General features: G+C 34.2%; 1 long non-coding RNA gene across 1 annotated transcript in view; it reads right to left on the bottom strand.

Annotated features, from left to right (window-relative positions):
- LOC104912293 overlaps positions 1-19,309 on the bottom strand; it is a 62,010-nt gene that overhangs the window by 12,285 nt on the left and 30,416 nt on the right. The gene's annotated exons all lie outside the window — the stretch shown is intronic.

The following is a 19,309-nucleotide window of genomic DNA, read 5'->3' as shown; positions in this document are numbered from 1 at the left end:
TACAAGAGAACCAGTTAGAAAAAACGATATTAGGGATGAAGTATTGCTCATTCTTTACTCTGATCTGCTTACATTCACCATAGAATCCAGAATGTTAATTCACATATATGTGAGATGATACAAGTGAAACAGCTCAGAATTATTATACCTATAATGCATAATACATATTTGAGACTTAGACACACTAGAGAAAGTACCTAACTTCATACAAAATTTCGGGTGCTAATTTTGACACAGTCACATTTTAAGAATATATTTTGGAATTGTAGACAAGCCTAAACTGCCTAAACTTTTTTGCAATGGCTAATGTATCTGTATTATAAATGAGGTCCCAGATTTCAGCCATTAGTACTCACTTGTGACAGCTAAAGTCAATAATTAAACTTCCAGTGACTTTAGCGGTACAGGACCATGCCCATATGTCTTAACTCAGTATGTAACCCACTTTTATGCATGTCAGAGTACATAAGCATATGTTTAGCTTTAAATATGAATTTAAATGTCACTGAAAACCTTGATCATACGTTAAGTGATTTGGTGAAGAAGGGTGTTTGAATAGTTTGGAGATTGTTACAAAGGCAGTGGATTCAACATGTGAAAAAATTCTAGTTAAATGCTATCTATTTAATAATCTCTCTCTGTATAATTTACAGACATACAAAGACACAGAAAACAAAATAATTGTAAAAAATTTTCAAAAACAAGGTAAATCACAAATCTCAACAACTTTTCCCTATGTGCTGTAACAAGGTCCATATTCCGTGACATTAAAACTACCTTGTACCTGAAGAGTTTCAGCTGGTGGGATTAGTCAGCTGCACAAGTTTAATTCTAATTGAAGGTTTTTACAGGGTTAAAGGCAAGCCTTATAAATTTGTATGTATGTTATCATTTTAAATAAACCTCCTCAGTTGTTTTAATTTTGATCAGTCTGCAACATATCCATAAATGGATTTGTAAATTCAAAACGTATTCAAGCTGATTGATTTCAAAACAGCTAGAACACCGCATTTTGAAAAGGCTGGTTCAAAATGGAATGTCACTGAAGAGATTACAAATGAAGGATCAGTGAAGGAAAAGAAGGACGCTCCAGTGAGAAGTACTGTGAAAAGAGAGCTGAGAACATGAAAGAAGAACAACTGAGTGAGAAAAAAAGAGAAGCACAGTGAGAAAAAAAATAATAAAAATCTCACATAGAGATGATTAAGGGGCAAGAAGCTTACACTGGCCACCAAGCTGTGCCATCATCTCTTTCTGAGGGCCAGTATACTCACGCAGCATTAATCTGGCAGAGTAGTAGCTTTGAGAGGAGGCTCACTCAAGAAAAGTTTACTATATCAGAATTACAGCTCATCAGCTGCAAAATACCAACTTACAAGATTTGCAGCTCATGCTCCATGCTTTTGTATCTTCTTGTCAACTGTGTACAACCAATATGCATGAATACATCAAAGATTTCAGCCACTTGAAAACAATCAATCTTTTCTAATTCGGTAGTGCAAACTTCCTAATTCAGAAGCGCACCTGAGCCACTAAATTTGCCATTAAGTTCACAAACTCACACTGTGGTATCTACACTGGAGCCATTCTTGAAGATATGCAGCTGCCTTGAAGTGCTGCAGATATGCTGTTACTGCGTGGCCCTGGAAAAGTCATTGTCATTTAGCAGCAATGGTGGAATCTGTACTGCTTTCTTTCCGGTTTTCCCAGACATGTTTTTAAAGGAGATTGTAGTAATTAGCCCTAAATGTGCTGTAAAGAAATGTAGAACACATCCAGCAGGTAAAGGTTTTTTAGAATTCTCTGCCAAACAAAGAATGAATTGTCTGGAATACTGAGAACGCTTTACTTATTAAAAATGAAATGGGGCATTGTATCAGTGGAATATAGTTTATTGTGTTCTGTCAGTGAGACATATGTAATTATATTATGAAGGTACAGATTCAGACTATAAAATCAACTTTGCATTTCTCTTAATAAGAGACCGTTACAGAAGTAAATTAAGTTTTCACCACTGTACTCTTAATAAGAATAAACTATTTTGATTCTCTTTGCTAAAGAAAAAGTTCATAGAGTGCAGAATTTTGTATAATTTTGATATTGGGAAAGATAACAGGAAGGGTAAAGATATACAAAGACAACTAGCATTTCCATAAATTAAAAAAAGTAAGTAAAAGAAAGAATAAGCCTTTGATACTTCAATTGTATTTTCAAGAAATAAAAGAAACAAACTTGTAACTCCCCAAGAAGGCAGTAAATATAGACACTGAAAAATCACAACACCATTTGAAAAGAAATCAGAATCTTATTTTATGACCATAAGATTACGGCCTGCCTCTTTTATTATTTAAGGGGTCTTACTTTTCTATTCAGTCAAGAAAACTTCAAGGTCAAAATGTCTATACGTTTAATGCCACTTTAGATGCCAATGAAGGGAGATTACAAGAAGAATGAGAAGCCTGGGGCTTAACAGGCTTCTCTTGGATAAATGCACCTGGTAAGGGCAAGGTTGTATAAATGAAGAGAATCCATCATCCGACATTGTTGCACTGGATTTATTTACATTTAAGAAAAAAAAGAATAATACAAACTAGTGAAATGTTTGAAGATCATCTGTATGCAGAAAACAATTTAACAGTAAAGAAATGTGCAATAATAAGTCATATTCTTCCTTCTTTTCAAGAAGGGGGCAAGGATTTCTTAAGGGAACAGATGAAGACGGTTTGATGTCTTCATCTGCAAATGAGACTAAACTGTTTTCAAATTAGTATAGTCTATTTCCTGGAAATATAAAGAGATTCAGAAGGTAACCCAAGACTCAAGGGAACTTGGTTGGAATCTAAGAACCCAGGAAAAAACTTATCAACATCTGAAAAACATTGTTAAATCTATTAGCATCAAAAAATATGCACTGAAGTGTACAATCCTAGGAAGTGTTTTGAACATTTTTCCAATGTTCACCATCAAGTCAGACACAGATGTGGAGAGAAGTTACCCTGCCATTAAGCCACAGCATTCCGTAATAGAGTTATGGTCAGAAATCTTTTCCAGAAACACAGAGTAAGAATTGTTTCTCTTGCTTTGGCCGAATGGATCTTTTAGGACTCCACAAGGTCCATTTTCCTCAAGGATAGAGTTGTTTTTTTCCCCCTATAACTTGCTGGATTTATAATTTACCTCGTATCTAATTGGTCATTATCTTATCTTTCTATAACTAGAAGCTTAACATGCTCATGAACAATTTGTTCTGTTAGGCATAAATGCTGCATTAAACTCAACTACTAGAATTCAAGTAAAGAGAGTACAGATGCTAATGTCCTTTTCTCAGTACTCTGATGGAAGTAGAAATTTTCTGCGAAGCTCAAGGTCTACAGGACATACTTTCCATCCGTTTAGTATCTTCCTTGTTCAGAATCAGTGATGTTCTTCTCTGGTATGCAAAGCTAACTAATGCTAACATCAACTACATCAAAGAGGGAATTATTACTATTATTACATCAAATTTCACTGTCATTTGAGAAGATCGTACCTTTGCTTAGAACAATGAACTGCTATAATGGGATTAAACATTTTGGAAGGCAAAAAAAAAAAAAAGAACTGGTGCAGGGGTTAGGAAACTACTCAATTTCAGGAAGTAAAAGGTGTCAGGAAAGGAAGAAGAGCCCTTTACAGGGGTACTTAATTGAGAAAAGATACTGAGACCAATGACCAAAAGACAGATATGGAGCAGACAGAGCAGCTGGACAGAAGATTTAAGGTATCAGAGTTTGACCGCTAGTTCAGTGTTAACAAATCACTTTGTTTACATTAGTTTCTCTGCCAAGAAGACCCCACACACTAATGGAAAATTCTACAAGCACATACGCAAATAAATGAAACAAACATTTCTTATTATGAAGCAAATATATTCCTTACATTATACTGCAGCATTCGTCTTTCACAGTAATACAGGAATTGTTTTGTCCACGAGAACTCCCTTATCTTTTCTAAAGATAAAGATAAAATTTAGATCTTATCTAAATCTTTTCATCATAGCACATCTCTCATGTAGGACAAATTATGGGCAGAGTACTTTCTGCCAGAATGTTGTCCTATCATATTTGTCGTCTCAGCCATGAGACGTCAGGAAACCAGAATCAGCAGGAGCAGATGTTGAAATATGTATTTTTATAACAGAATAATACATACAAGAGATTGACACCCAGCACCACTTCCAAAAGGCACCTCAGCATCAGGACGGAATTTGAGTATATAGTGAGCAAATACTCACTGTGGTCTCATTCTCATTCTTCTCCATCACATAGCTTGTAGATTGCTGTGCTTTATTATTTGTTGCACTAAGCACTTCACCAATTACAGAAGACAAGACAAAAGCTATGTAGTGCTCAGAAAACCTAATATATGCCCTTGTTTGCAGAAGTAGCGTAAGACCTACAAACAACTGAAGTTGCACGGTTCTCCGCTAACATTCTTGTCAAAGCTTAATATATTCTTTCATATATAAGAGCAAGAGGATCAAGCCGGTATTTTGTTTCCTAAGTGCTCCAGAAATGTGGACATCTCAAAGTACAAAAGTGGATGGAGAAGTAAGTGCCAGAGACATGCTGAGTCTGAGCCCACCGAAGTCAATGAAAAGACTGTTTTAAAAACCGCAGGGTTTTGGATTGAACTTTAAATCAAGTTCACTGATTTAGCCCTGGGGAAGTCTGTTGTGATTCATTATATAAAGGCAGACACGGAACAAAATTCTTCTACATGTTGTTGGGAGAAACAGGAAGGTAATCTTTGTGAAAGCTGCAGTCTTACTATCAGGTTTGCAGATACTAAAACAGCGGAGCCAATGGTTCCCCATTCTGTCTGTGGTTTTCTCCTGACTATATCTGCATTTATATCAACACTTTCAGCATTATTAACATCATAAAAGACAGACCTCTCAACTGGAATAAGAATACCTGGCTCCCATCTACTTTCCCTTTCTGGTTCATCAGATAAGGCATTTGCTTCTTTTACTGCCCAGCTATAGAAATGAAACATGAGAAGAACGCATTCTCATAAATTACAGAAACAAAATAAGAATATTGAAACAGGAGAAGTCAAGGTACTCCTATTTTACTCACTTTTTAAACTTCAAGCCTAGCTGATAGCAGGTTGTAATGCTTCTGTATTACACTAAAAAGGCAAAATAATTAGCCAAATATGATTGCAGGTTAACATTATCCCTTCTGCAAAAATCAGTACACTCATATATGTCTTCTGATATCTTCAAGGAAGACATGACTATACCCACAAGAGAAACTGAACACATGCAGTAACGTTTACAGAGACCTTATTCTATTAACATATTCCATCAAGGTGAATGTGTTCTTGTGTGCTATCCAGTGCAAGGCCTACAAATCACTGGAGTTCTCAAACCCCAGTTGCACAGGATATATTTACGGGCACAGAAACACAAACTGCCTATTGCAATATATCTTTTAGCATAAGGAACAGCAGTGCCCAGGATTTTCTTTTTAAATGATGAAAAGTTCAAACTCATACACATCTCCAAGTAATGGACAAGTACTTCATTTGAGGAACTTACGTACATCGATGCATAGTAATAAAGTATCCAACTTCAGAAATAAAGCCCCTTGCTGTTGATTATTGTGCCACCTTGAGCAAACTTATTTTGTGAGATTTTACTTCCTGTTCTTTATAGGAGGGAGGTAGTTGTCTCCCTTTGAAAACCTTAAAGAAAGATAAATCAATTGATTTTCACTGCAAATAGATACTGATTTATTGGTACCCAAAAATAGTTACATATCTGATAAATAGAAAATGTCCTTCCACGTGACTAGGTTCAAGCAGGAAGATTGAATTAGAATTAATTCAGGTCTCATGACATGGAAACCCATGCTCTAACCTTTCTGATGGTTTAGACAGGAACAAGATAAAAGTTCTGATTTTATTGTTATTATTTTGCTGTCCAGAGACCTTAGACGGCAGTTCTCTACAAGACAAGAGAAAAATAGCAAGTAAATGAGTCATGAGTTTTAGTTTGGAAGGGGTCACATAAGATTAGTATCCTGGGTTGCCCAAAAATAAATTTAACTATCGTAACTGTGAGCATCAGATTTGAAAAGAACGAATGGGTGAGAGCTCAGGAGGGAGTTTCTTTCGTTTCCTCTGCTTATGGGAAGAAGGCTATGTGAGAAAAATACAAAACCTACTGATTCATACCTATCTATTAGTCATACCTCTGTTGTGCTGGTTGCTTATTCTGTAGACATTCTCCATTGTATAAATAAGGAGTACTGCCTGAGGGCTTAATATAGTATGTCTTTGTACCTTTATTTTCCAGTTCTCTTTCTAACTCCTAATCATTTAGCACTTTCATTCATACATTTTATATTTCAGCAGTTACTAAATTCTTTAGTGAGAATTTAACACAAAAAGTTTGTGCAACTCACTAGTACTTTCTAATTAAGCGTAACTGGAACTTTTTAAACAGTGAATGGCTGTGCATTTTCAATAGAAAAAACGGTTTCTTCTACAGATTTTTAGAGCAAAAAATATATTCAACAAACAATCATTGAAAAAAAAACAGAAAAATTATTATTATTATTATCTACATATAAGAATAAATGTTAATTTCTGAAACTACTTCTTGAAAAGGTTGTCTGAAATTTCTCAAGGCATTGCTTTGCTGATGTTTTTGGTGCTTTTTTTTTTTTTCAACTTTTTTTCCTCTTTGAATAATATATTCAAAGAAAATATATTGACTTGGTTATAGCTTTTGAAGAGAAATTCTATTTTCCATTAGGCTAAAAGATATGCTTATACCATGAATTTAATCATTCAACAAAGAAAATATTGGGGTAGGGGTATAAAGGATAAAATTCCAAACTTCCTTGCCATAGATTTCTGATCTCTCCTCATATATTATTTAAGGTCATGCAAAAGACTAGTCAGGAGTGCTACTTCATATTCTGCTCCCTTGTTTTTTGTGGGTTTTTTTTTTTTGTTTACTAACAGTTACTGTTAAGTAAAAAGGAAAGTTACATGTGTTTATTTAACCTAAAGCATGAAAGTTTTCATAACTTGATATTTTTACGCCAAAACTTGTTCATACTCTCTGAAAGCAGAAGAATCTGACTACTTACACACCCAAATTTGCAGTCAAAAATTCAACAGCAATATGTGATTTGACAAGGAGAGCTTTAACAGTGTTAAGTCATTCTGTCTATGTTAATGTTTACATTTCAAGTCAAGGGTACAAAAACTTTGCTGATGTATTTTCAAATTTATTAATTGTGATTGGTGCAGAGATGTATTGGTGTGTGTTTCACCTCATGCTAATAATGAGGTTTCCTAGCTCCCATTTATTCTGCTCTTCCAGCTCTGATATGAAAATAGTTAAGCAGAAGAGTTAATACAGTAATTTTCTTTTGGACTTTTTTTCCTGATAAAAACATGAGGGAGAGGTACTACTTTTTTTCTCTGATTTTAATGGCTTTTGTATCAATATTACTAAATCAATATTTGCCTAAGACAAAACAGACTAAATTCAGGAATGGTTATTCAAGGAAAATGTGCTTCATCTTCATTTGGAGATCAGTCCCAGTACAATTCTACCAATTCTTTCTTTATCATTTAGCTCAGTGAGCATTCACCCACACAAGAACTTTCCAGTGACCACACAGACTAGTTTCACGTGCCACATTTATGGAGGGCAACATTTATAACCATGTTGATAACTTGTATATCCTTGGTTCTACCTAGTTAAAAAGAAAAGTACAGTACTAATCTGAAACCGAGCCCTCTGGCTAGGAGAACTATGTATAAACCTTCCTCTCTTCTATGAGTACTGCACAGTTGTAGTCTCCACAATACTTTAAGCAAGAGTAACCATCTAAACATGTGGCATTCAACACAGACTGCTACTGTGAATAATTCTGTTTCTGTTGAAGTCTTGCATCAGCAGAGCTTCTAACATTCTCCCTTAGGGAGAGAACGACAAATTTGGCCAGACCATTACTGCAACCAGCAGCACTGAAGCCAATGAGAGTTTTTTCACCAACTTCAATTGACGTCACATTAATCAAATAGATGCAGTGAAAACTTAAAGCTCCAACTTCAAGAACACATCCTCTCTCTTCACGTGGTCACTTCCTTCTTTTACACTTTGCCAAGTTTTCAGATTCTCTTAATGTAATAGACGTCTCCATTGAAGTCAATTGGCTTCTTTGATGTGTTTGATTAATTGTCATTACAGAAACTGCCTACATATTCATCCTTCTTGTCTCAGTCAGGTTATGCCCATTAAACACAAGCCTAGTCATCCTTCACTGCAGTTCCCATTCTTGAGAAGGAGGAGCACTGTCACTTTCATTTTAGTTTTCCCAGCTTTATTAATTTGTATTTTTCCAGATCAGTTCCTCTTGCTCATGGCAACACTACCTGCTCTTTGGGTCTAGCCTAAAGAACATACTTTGATATATTAGTTGTCTTGGCTAGAGGTACCCAAATCCCTGCCTGTTTTGCATCCTGAGTTTAAAGAGAAAAGGTTTGCCTATCCTTTAATTCTCTTAACGTTAATTCAAGTCTGTGTCAAACATGAGTCATTGACAGATTAAAGTAAATCTGTCACAGTGAGATTACCATGAACACAAAACATTGCTCAGCATGCACCGTTTTCCTTCAGTGTGGGCTCAGATGAAAGTATAAAAATCATGATAGGTTTGACTTGATAAATAAAAGAGGCTCTGTGTCATGTATCAAATGCTAATTAATGGGGGAAAAAAATATAAATCAGATTTAATATTTTCTGTAATTCACTGTGTAAATTACTGATCATTCTATGTGAAAATCTCATGTCTTTGCCAAGGTTAAAAGTTTTAGTTTGATAACATTGTAGGTAGTACAGGGGAAGAAAGTATCAGGCTTCTGTAACACATGAAACTGAAGCGAAATATATTGATCCAATCCTGGGATTGCTCCCTGTACATATTGTAACCTAATGAGAATGAATGACAATCTTTTATCAGGCAGAACACAAAAACAAAATTTAAATAAAAGAAAAATGGAAGATGTAATCAGGTGTTGCAGAGGAAATTTTAAGTTTTAATCTATCACCAGAAACATTACAAAATAAATATTGCAGAAAGAAAGAACAATGATGAAATGCCTTATCATCATTTTTAATTAATATCTGGGTTTCCCTTTCAAGTCTTTGCAGATCATGTATTCTTCTGTCAATGTCTTTACTGTTTTTATTAATATTTATTGGCTATTATAATCAGCAAAAATAATCCCCCAAACGACAAAGATCTTGGAATTTGTTTCATCAGATGAGATTTCAGAATAACCAACTAAATAATAAAGACCTGAAAATGACACTACTGCACTGGAACAGCCACATCTCTTTCTAAGATCCATTACACATCTATATGCATTAAGCTGTTTGTCTGCTGACAAAACTCACTTCCATTGAGAGAAATTATTGAGACATTCGGAACAAGAAACCTCTTAGACAAGCAGTAATCTTCATTATCAACTCATCTTATTTCATACTACCAGCAACATATCACATCATTTTGACACTTACTGTAAACTACTAGTCCAGGGATAAAAGCAATTAATGCTGAGGCCATAAGTCAGGAGGAAAAAGCTTTTGGTAGCATTCATTTGCATTTCACTCTGTGGTACCTTCTTTCCATATAGGAAATATTATTGGGTGTATTTGACCCTTTTCAACTCCTAAAGCACATAAAAGAAATCAGAGACATCGTAATCCAATCTGGCTGTAATCTATAAACAATGGGGAGAAAAAAATCATTGTAATTACAGCCTATACGAGTTACTTCTTACTGCTCTGAAATAAGAATATCATTTAAAAAATTCCTATCATCAGAATTTGCACAGTTGAGAAATGTATTGCTAGACAAAATCATTTACAACTCTGAACTTCATCGTTTACATGATTAAATCTTCTTGCAGCTTGACATGTTAGCAAAGTGTTTGAACCTTTGAAAGGAAGCATATCAAAACACAAAAGCACACTGAAGCTGAAGATGAAAGTTTGAAATTTGGCAAAATATTTCATAGAAAGTAGATGCTCGGTAACCCCATACTGTGACTTGATACACTGCAGGAAGGAATTGGAAAATATCCCCAGGCTATATACAGAGAAAAAAAAACCACAGAGAAACATGTTTGTCAGAATTCATTATAGATCTCCTCATTTTGGATTAAATTGTTCCTTAGTGTAACAACACTTTTGATTCTATAACATTAACATTATCTACATGAGAGGCTTGAGTCTGTTTTTGGTAATCACATGATGCTGTTCCATATAGCAGAGATAGCTAATGAAAAATGACTGGTCACGTTCCAATACTTGCACTTCATTTTTATCCATTAAAGATTTTTTTAATTGGTTTTGGTACAAGACAAGAAGGGTCTTAGAAAGGAGCGACCTCATGTCACAAGAGAGAGTGATTGCTGATTATGAAGGGTTCCCTGCACTGCCAATAAGCAAATTTACGAAAACTAATCTGCTTTTTTTGGTCAAACACTAGGAAAGAGAGAATTCAATTTAACAATTAATTTTTAAAAACTTGTTTTATTTTAAAAATGTATTGCTCCTAATTTTTGTATTGTAGATGAACAGTTTTAATTTAACTTGATTAGAAGCAGTATAGAAAAGGCAGAATTTTTTTTTGTTTTTAGTACACTTTCCTAATATTTAGAGGGTGGTAATATATCGTGCTAGTGATACTAATTAAAACCAAGGGGATGAAAGATCTACAAAGAGCACAAAAAGATGAACCATCATCATTGGCAGTAAGTACTGGCATTTTCCCTATTGCCTATAGAGACTACTTTCACTACTGATTTTTTTTTGTTCAGTTACTTTTTTTATTTGTATTTCTTTTTATTCTCTCACATAGTCATACATATCTTACTTACGTAACTATAGAAGTCAAGACTCAGCAGGACATCCTATAAAATCTTGAAACATTATGGAAAATGTTGGCCAGGAAGCAAAGATCTTATTCTTTCTGATCTAACTCAGCAGTACATCTCACTGATTTCAAATGATCAAACTCAATTTCCTTACCTGTTAGTCAACCTGAGTGCTAGACTGATTTAGTACAGTATTGTTCCCTGAATAATACATCACTTTCACTTTCAAGTTTGGCATTTCCAGCAACACGTTCAGACTCAAGTTCTTAAGTAAAATCCAAATGTTTAAGTAAATATCCACAGGCTGTGTGTTCAACCCACCATTCTATCCTTATTCTACTATTCGTTCTTTGTGGCCTAAGTTTTTGCAGGACTTATTTCGCCAGGCAAAAGTTCGAACTAATTGCAATCCAAGTTTTTAGGAACTGGAATTCTTAATTTGTGAGAATAAGATTTGATGAAAAAATATGCTAAATTAAGTTCATAAAAATGGAAAACATCAAGTGAGGTTCATGCTTAATAAAAAAAGGTATATACTTTGGTTTCTAAACGCCAAACACCGATAATATTTATTAGTGCACTGTATTTTACTAACAATTCCAACTCATATCAATATACAATTCAGCACTTAAAGTATTCTATAATCTTCATTCAGATTGTGCATAGGAAAATAAAAGCATTATTGTATTCATTAGTATTCTTTGCACAAAATTTGATCAAATGTAGTATTTTGTGATAATTTCAAATTGTTGTTTTATTGTTGTTTGTTATGTTTTTCTTAATATACTCTGAATTATTCCCTTGGTTCAACATTGAAATATTTAACAATTTTCAGAAAGGTAAAACAATATACTACATAGGACATCAAACTGCAATATCTACAAACTTGGTATTTTAATAATATTTCTCTACCCCAAGCTTAGGCCTTAGAGGCAATTGTCCTAAAAGAGAAGATTTTCAGTAAGGCAGCAGGAAAAAGAAGGGTATCCACTGGACATCATGATTTTCTACACTACTATGAAAAAAATTACTGTGAGGATATGTGAAGTTGTGCAAATTCAAATAAATTTATTTGTAGGCCAATTCAAATCACTGCTGCCTGAAAAGAGAAGGCATAAAAAAACTTATTATATTGCCAAATTGAACTATTTGCCAAAACTAACTATTCAAGTACTTCAGTTAAAAATCTACATTCAGTAAAAATACAATCTTTACCTCACATGAACTCAAGAGCCCTGATTCTTTATTAATTCCCAAGAATGAGCCCCTATTCTTAGATGATTGTTCCATCTACCTGGGGTCAGTTAAGGTTATACAGCATAAGAAGGGGACTGGTCAGCAAACAGTAACTGGACCACAGTAAGCGTGCTTAGGAACTCTGTTTCCTTAGCTGAAGAGCGCTGCAAGCCCATACCAACAAGAACAATTTCTTTCACAATATTTAAGAAGCAAAAACTTTTTAGGGAAAGTAGAGGATAACAAATTCATAGAAATTAATAATTTAAAATCTAGGATGCTGTGAATATGCTTCAACTGCTGAATTTTATATTTCTCTGTGTACTCAGAGTAATGCTTTTAAAATTCAGATTATATATTACCACTAGGGTCCAGATTCTTAAGTGCTTATTCAGAAATAGGTTTAGGTAAATGTCCTACTGAAGCTATTGGAAATTATATTTTGATTGAGACTGTATTAATACCTAGTGCAGATTTCTGAATTTCACCCCCTAGAGTAATTAACAGTGTAAACTAGAAAGAACTCCAGTAAGCAAGCAAGATATTCTAAGTAATTAATATTATTATGAAAACAGTTATCCTATAAAAATTATTCCTATGAAATATATGTATATATGTGTATCTTTTATTTTAGTATTCCTGCTCTATGCTGCAGGTGCAGCCTCATCTCAAGTACTGTGCACATATTTGGGCACAACAGTACAAAAAGCTTCCTTGTAAGATTGAGTGGCAGCACGGATCTCTTCTCTGATAACAATGACAGGACCTGAGGAAATTCTAAGAAGCTGTGTCAGGAGAGGATCAGATTGGATATCAGGAAAAGTTTGTTCACTGAGAGGGTGGTCAGGAACTGGAAGAGGCTCCCCAAGGCAGCAGCCACTCTACTGATCTACTGGAATTCAAGAAGCATCTGGACAATGCTCTTGGTCATATGATCTTATTTTGGGTGGTCCCATGTGGACCCAGGAGATGAACACTATGATCCTTATGGGTCCCTTCCCACTAGGGAAATGTTATGATTCTATGGTTCCCATACTACTGTAAGTCACATATATTCATTTCACTATAGTACTTGAACTTTCCGATTAAAATTTCACTAATAATGAAATTAATGTACAAAACCCAACATTTCCTTGTAAATTACCTTAAACCAAACATACAGACACAAATGTCTGAGACAAGACCCAAAAACAAGAGTTGCTGAACCCTACCATGCCTTGTCCACCACAACACACAGACGTACGTATATTTGAAGATGACTTAATTTGCATCCAGGCTGATAAACAATACTTATATGCATGAATTTTCAGCATGAAAACGCCACAACATATGAACCTTTATCCCCATTGAGACAAAATTATCAAAAAAGAAAAATACCCTGAACAGTCTCCCATCAGTCTCTGCCAAGCAAGAGGACAACCTTCACAGATCCATGAGCAGGTGTGGACCATGAAGCAAATGTGATTTTCCCTCTCCAGGTCACCAGAAAGCAACAAGAAATTTCAATTCTCTTTTCACTTCTGCCAGAGACTCTTGTGAGACTTTGGGTGTGTTTCACTGGGCTCATTCATTTTTTCTAGAAGAATCTAACTTCTCTGATCTCCAGCTGTTCCCCTACCTATAAAAGGCAAACAGTAATAGTTAGGAACTACTGACTAGGACTATGAGGCCACACTTCTTTAGTCTTTCAAAAACTCCTCAAGTTTTCATTCATTCTTTCAAATGGTATTCAAGAAATAGATACAATGGAGTCACCACAGTGAATTAATTTTCACAATAACATCTTTCAAGAAGGACCTCCTGCTACTCTGACATACTCCAAGTTTTCAAAGTGTTAGTAAAAGGCCACGTTATACACATCTTATTCACATGGTTAGCAACTGCATGCACAATGTCTGGTAGGATTATTAGGATGAGTTATCAAGAATACAAAACAATATTTTGATCCTCTGCATATCCAATTATGCATTCAAGTAGGTTAGAATAAATTCACATAAAGCATAGTAGATCTGGCAAGTTTAGGTGAGTGGGAGAGTGATTTCTTTAAATATACAAGGATATGAAACTTGGGAAATACATTGCTTCATTCTTTTGTAAAACATGCCAAAGTCAGGACTTGATACAATGAGGCCTTAAAGGTAAAAAATTTTCTTAACATTCAAATGGTTTGTCATAAATTCTGCATTCAATTTTTCCAGCTTCTTTGAGATTTTTTTTAATGCTCTGAAATAGATGACTGAGATGAACATAAAAACAGAAGACTGTTTGCATCTATTTCCACAGCAGAGTGCAGACATTTTTTTTAAATTATTTGAATATGCTATTTTCTTATTAGCTATGGAAACATCATTGAAATTTGAAATCTTACTATTTTAAGCCAGATCACTAGATTAAATTTACTCAGGGAGATAAACGCTATGTAACAATGAATATAAATTCCTCTTTTCAACATCAAATTTTATCTATAAGGTTCCCATTAGCACTTTTTCCCAACAATTAATTGCAACTTCAAGGAAAATAATCATACAATGTCACAGATAATGAATTTCCTTAGCTTTCATAGCATTTTCTTGAATCCCTTGTTCCCCTAGGAAGATTTGACCTCAGAGACGGACAGGGAAAAAGCAGGAGCAAACAACTCAAAGTTCTGCTTGGGACATTTTAGCTACAGACCGTCATCTTCCTACTTCTTCCATTATACTGCATGCAACCTATATGCTATCTACTCCATTTGGTATCTATCCAGTTCATGAGACAAACACTCTTCTCATCTCAAAAAGGATTTCATTCTTGCAGAAACCTTTGACTGGTTTTGGTCTAGCTGCCTCTGAGAAAAACTGTGTTTGAGCAATTTCTTACCGTGAGTAAAAATGAAACGCTTACATATATACTCATTTATTTATTAAACATTAAATCACTGAAGATTTTCAAAGATATTAAAGAGTTTTGGTGGTTCTCCTCTTTCTTCACACAGCTTAACTTGAAATTTAGTCAAAAATGCAAGTATACGTCAGCATAAGGCTTGAGATGTGAATGTTCATATGGCAGTTATCACTGTGTTTTCTCTCAGCTGTTGCTCAGCAGTCACCAGTCAGCCTGGGTGAAAAGATGCCCTAAAGAGCTTGGTGTGATTGCTTGAATAGTCGTTGAACTTGTCATACAGAATTAAATTATGAGAAAAAAATACGTAAGCAATCAAATACAATTTATAATGCAATCTTAAATCTTATCGGGCAAAACACAATTTCTAGATCTTCATCACGAGAGACAGACTTTCACTTCCCTTTATCTTAAGAATTTTAGGATGTAGACAAGTAAAGCCTTTGAATGTTTTGACAATAACGTGGTTAAATCTGGAATCAAATTTCAGTAAGATTCAATGTTTTGCAACAAGATGCATAGATCCTTAAACTATTTTTTCCTCGCTTCCAAAACATTATGAACTATTAAAAATCACTTGTAGTAATACATAACTTGGTGGCATGCTACCACAAATCATATGTAAAAGACTGTTTCATAACCATAAGAAATGTAAGAAGTTTTGTTTTCTTTCTTTATGGTAAGGTTAAGTTTTAAAAACACCTCTGCTATAAATACAAGGATTGCTTTTTCTTTTTTTTTTAATCAATAGTTTTAATTGATCTATTGATACAAATACTAGAAAATGATCTTAAAGACAACATGACCAGATATGGTTTTTCAGCCCCACTTGTGGTCCATGAGGTGCTTTTATGTCACCATTTTTAATACCACCTATTGGTGGTATAGTCTGGAGAGCACCGCAGGGCCTTCATGTCCAAACATTATTATCCACTTTTACCCAACTCAACTTGTTCAAGGCTGCCACTGGGATTTGCTATTATCTTTGTAACATGAAAGAAGGGAATATATGTATGTACATATGTATATGTGTATATATATCAGCAACTATCTGTGAAGAAATACTCAAAGATTTGTTTACTCATTATTTTTAAGTATTAATATTTTACTTGTTGTTAACATGCTATTAATATAGAAAGAGCAATTAAATGCAACAAGTGTTTGTTGCTTAGACAATTTTATTTTTCAACAACATTCTTGTTTATCTTCTTATATTCTGAAAACAACAAATATTTGAAGGAAATTCAGTAGGAAAAATAATACAGCACAAACATGACTGATAAATTTGACATCCCTTATACCATACAGCATTGCCACATTTTATCTACAATATCTCTTGAAGAAATTGCAGTCTTTTGATTTAGTTTAACTATAATTCTATTAGACTTTGTTTCATTAAGCAGCAAAAGACTAATCACAGGCTGTCTAGATCAAAGCCTTACAAAATATGTTTTTTTTTTTTTTCAAAATAGCAACACAAACCCATTTAATCAGGGATATCTTTCTGGTTACTTAACACTAGCCTTCGCTACAAATCCTTCAGTTACTCACACACTCATGTCCTCATTCATTTTAACTGAAGAAAATCTTAAGGACCTGAATATTTGTGACAGAATCCCAGCTTGAGCCAAGTTTCCAATTAGATTTGCCAAGAGTTTGTCTTTGTGGGGTACAACCAAAAACCCATGTCTGACAAAACAATGGCAACATAATTTTTCCTTATGTTTAAGCATATTATCTTTACATACACATATGTTTTCCAGAAAGAGACTAATCATCTTATTCTTCAAAGCTAGCCTTCACCACGTCATTGAAATATTAAGTTCTAAATTACTTTTTTATATTGTGTCTATAATGTAAGTCTACATTTTAGACAGGCCAAACTAGGCAGGTGGATGCTTTCTTTGGGCTATATATTTCTAAGTACTTACAGTATCACTTATATGCTAAAAAAATAAATTTTTATTTTACAGGGGCCACTTCAGATTAATTTAATGATTTGCCCAGAGTTTAGATTGTTTCCCAGGAGAAGTAAAGGTCAAAATTTACATCATACTAAATATTTAAAATCTTTAACCTTTTTGATGTGGAACCAAATGATTTGAAGTCCACAGTTTTGTTACTTACATAGTAAAGTTATAGCTTACTTAAAATTTACACTTCTGATCTATAAGTTCTGAAGTGTTTTACATGACTGATTTTTTTATATAGTGATTTATGATGACATTTTAAATCTTCACTTGATGCACTATCAACATTCTTACCAAATGCACCACATCCTTGAACCTAAAAAGACAAAACTGGTCCTCCAATAGAATCTTTCTCAATTTAAGATACAGTCCAAGTTATAAACAATGTAGTTGCTGAAGAGGGGTAGAGGTAACTTTTTATTGGTAAATATGTCCTCAGAGCTTCCGTACACATTGACTGGTCAACATTTGGCATTCCCCTCACACGCTTTCAAACATGGAACCAGTCCATATGCAAGAAATATTTGGCAGAAGAGCAAACTTCATAAAGCAACTAGATTCTATCTGATGAATTATTCTTTCACCATAAAGGAAACATAACCAGAAATCTGTCAAATATACAACCAAATTGAGTCATCATTGCAAATACTTTCAAAGGACATCTTTAGATAAATTTACAATGAATGTACAAGTTCCATGTACAAGAAATTATCTTCCTGAACATACGCAATGAACTCAAAATAAGCAAGGAGGATATTTGGTCATTTAGAAAAACGCTGAAATGACAGTTCAGAGAAACAAGCTGCCTGCTGAATCGGATTTGCACCACAGAATTATTTTGTAATGTATTGATGCTCCTGTACTCCAGGTGCATGGACCTAGTACTTGCTCAGCAAGTCTTAGCTCTTTCAAGTTGTATTCTTCCTGATCTTTGATATCTTCGATGCAGTTCTTCCAGACTTTGAGGATTTCAAAGCTTTTTATGTGGATGCTTTTAAAAATATATATATATTAAATATATATATATATTAAAAATATAAATAAATAAATAAATATCAAACTATAGTCTAAAATTTATTCTTCCATTATTTGCATTTTCAATTAATTCTCTTCCAACAACCTGTAACTCTGTGCATTACTTGAGTGACACCTATTAAGTCTGGGGATGACAACTTCAGGGCATCATACTGAAAAAATGAGGAACTATTTGTAGATGGAGGTACTCCTTCAGCAGTAACACAATCATCTGTCACTAAGAATATATTATTTTAGGTTACTTAAAATACACAACAGTGTCCCTGTGGTTTCCAAAATCAAACAGATTTGGCACAGTGCAAAGGTAAGACTGCTCTTTTTTTACATGCTTTAGCAAATCCAGCTGGGTGCATATCTATTCCTTAAAGAAAAAATTTCTCTGATCTTACTATCTCCAATGTGGCTAAGAAATTTACTGTCAAATGAAATGGAAGTATGAAAATATGAGAGATTAAAGGTAATAATATATACAACTGTGTAATGTTATAGCAATATAAATCTAGTATATTGATTAACAATACAGAGTTAAGATTTGCAATACAAGCATTTTTATTGAATCTTGTGGAATAATGAGTCCCTGTAAATTCACAAATACTGAGTTCCATATGTATCTACTTGCAGCAGAAGCCGAAGATAAAGGTGAGGAACCATCCTTCTCTGGGTGAAACATTTGATGAACCATGTCTTTGGCATAAGCTTAAAAGGAACTACCATATTTACGAATTAATCATCATCACTTCTGACAGATTTTCAAGTTGAGTTTTCATATTTTTATTCTAAGACTTCAATTTTAGTCCTGAAAACATATTCTGGAAGTGACTTTTAAGAAAAAAGGCTTACCCATGAGTTGTGTTTATTAAGGAAATCAGGACATAGTTACAGTAATTAGTAATAATTAAATTAAAAGAGTTAAAGTTCCTTTGGTAAATAGATACTGTTATTATAGCGTACGTTCCTTTCTTGTGCAAAGGAAAAAATGCAAACAGCCATTCTGACTACCAAAATTTTAGACAATGACAATATGTCATCTGTTACACCTTGATAGAATCCCTGAGCAAGAAACAAACACAAACTGTGTCTCCTGAGATAGAAGACTCTTATGCCACTTCAGCTCTAGTTCCAAAAATATTAATGCTGCTTCTAATTTCATGAGTGGAGTCATCATGATTGTTAAATGGATGTGAGAGGTGGCTCATGAAAGCCAGGGTGATTTTAGATGCATAGCAGATCTGGCTTAATCT

This window comes from Meleagris gallopavo, chromosome 10 (assembly GCF_000146605.3).
Source record: "Meleagris gallopavo isolate NT-WF06-2002-E0010 breed Aviagen turkey brand Nicholas breeding stock chromosome 10, Turkey_5.1, whole genome shotgun sequence".
In the NCBI taxonomy this organism is placed as follows: Eukaryota; Metazoa; Chordata; class Aves; order Galliformes; family Phasianidae; genus Meleagris; species Meleagris gallopavo.
Note: the sequence above shows the minus strand (reverse complement) of the source record. Positions and strands in the feature narration are given on the sequence as shown.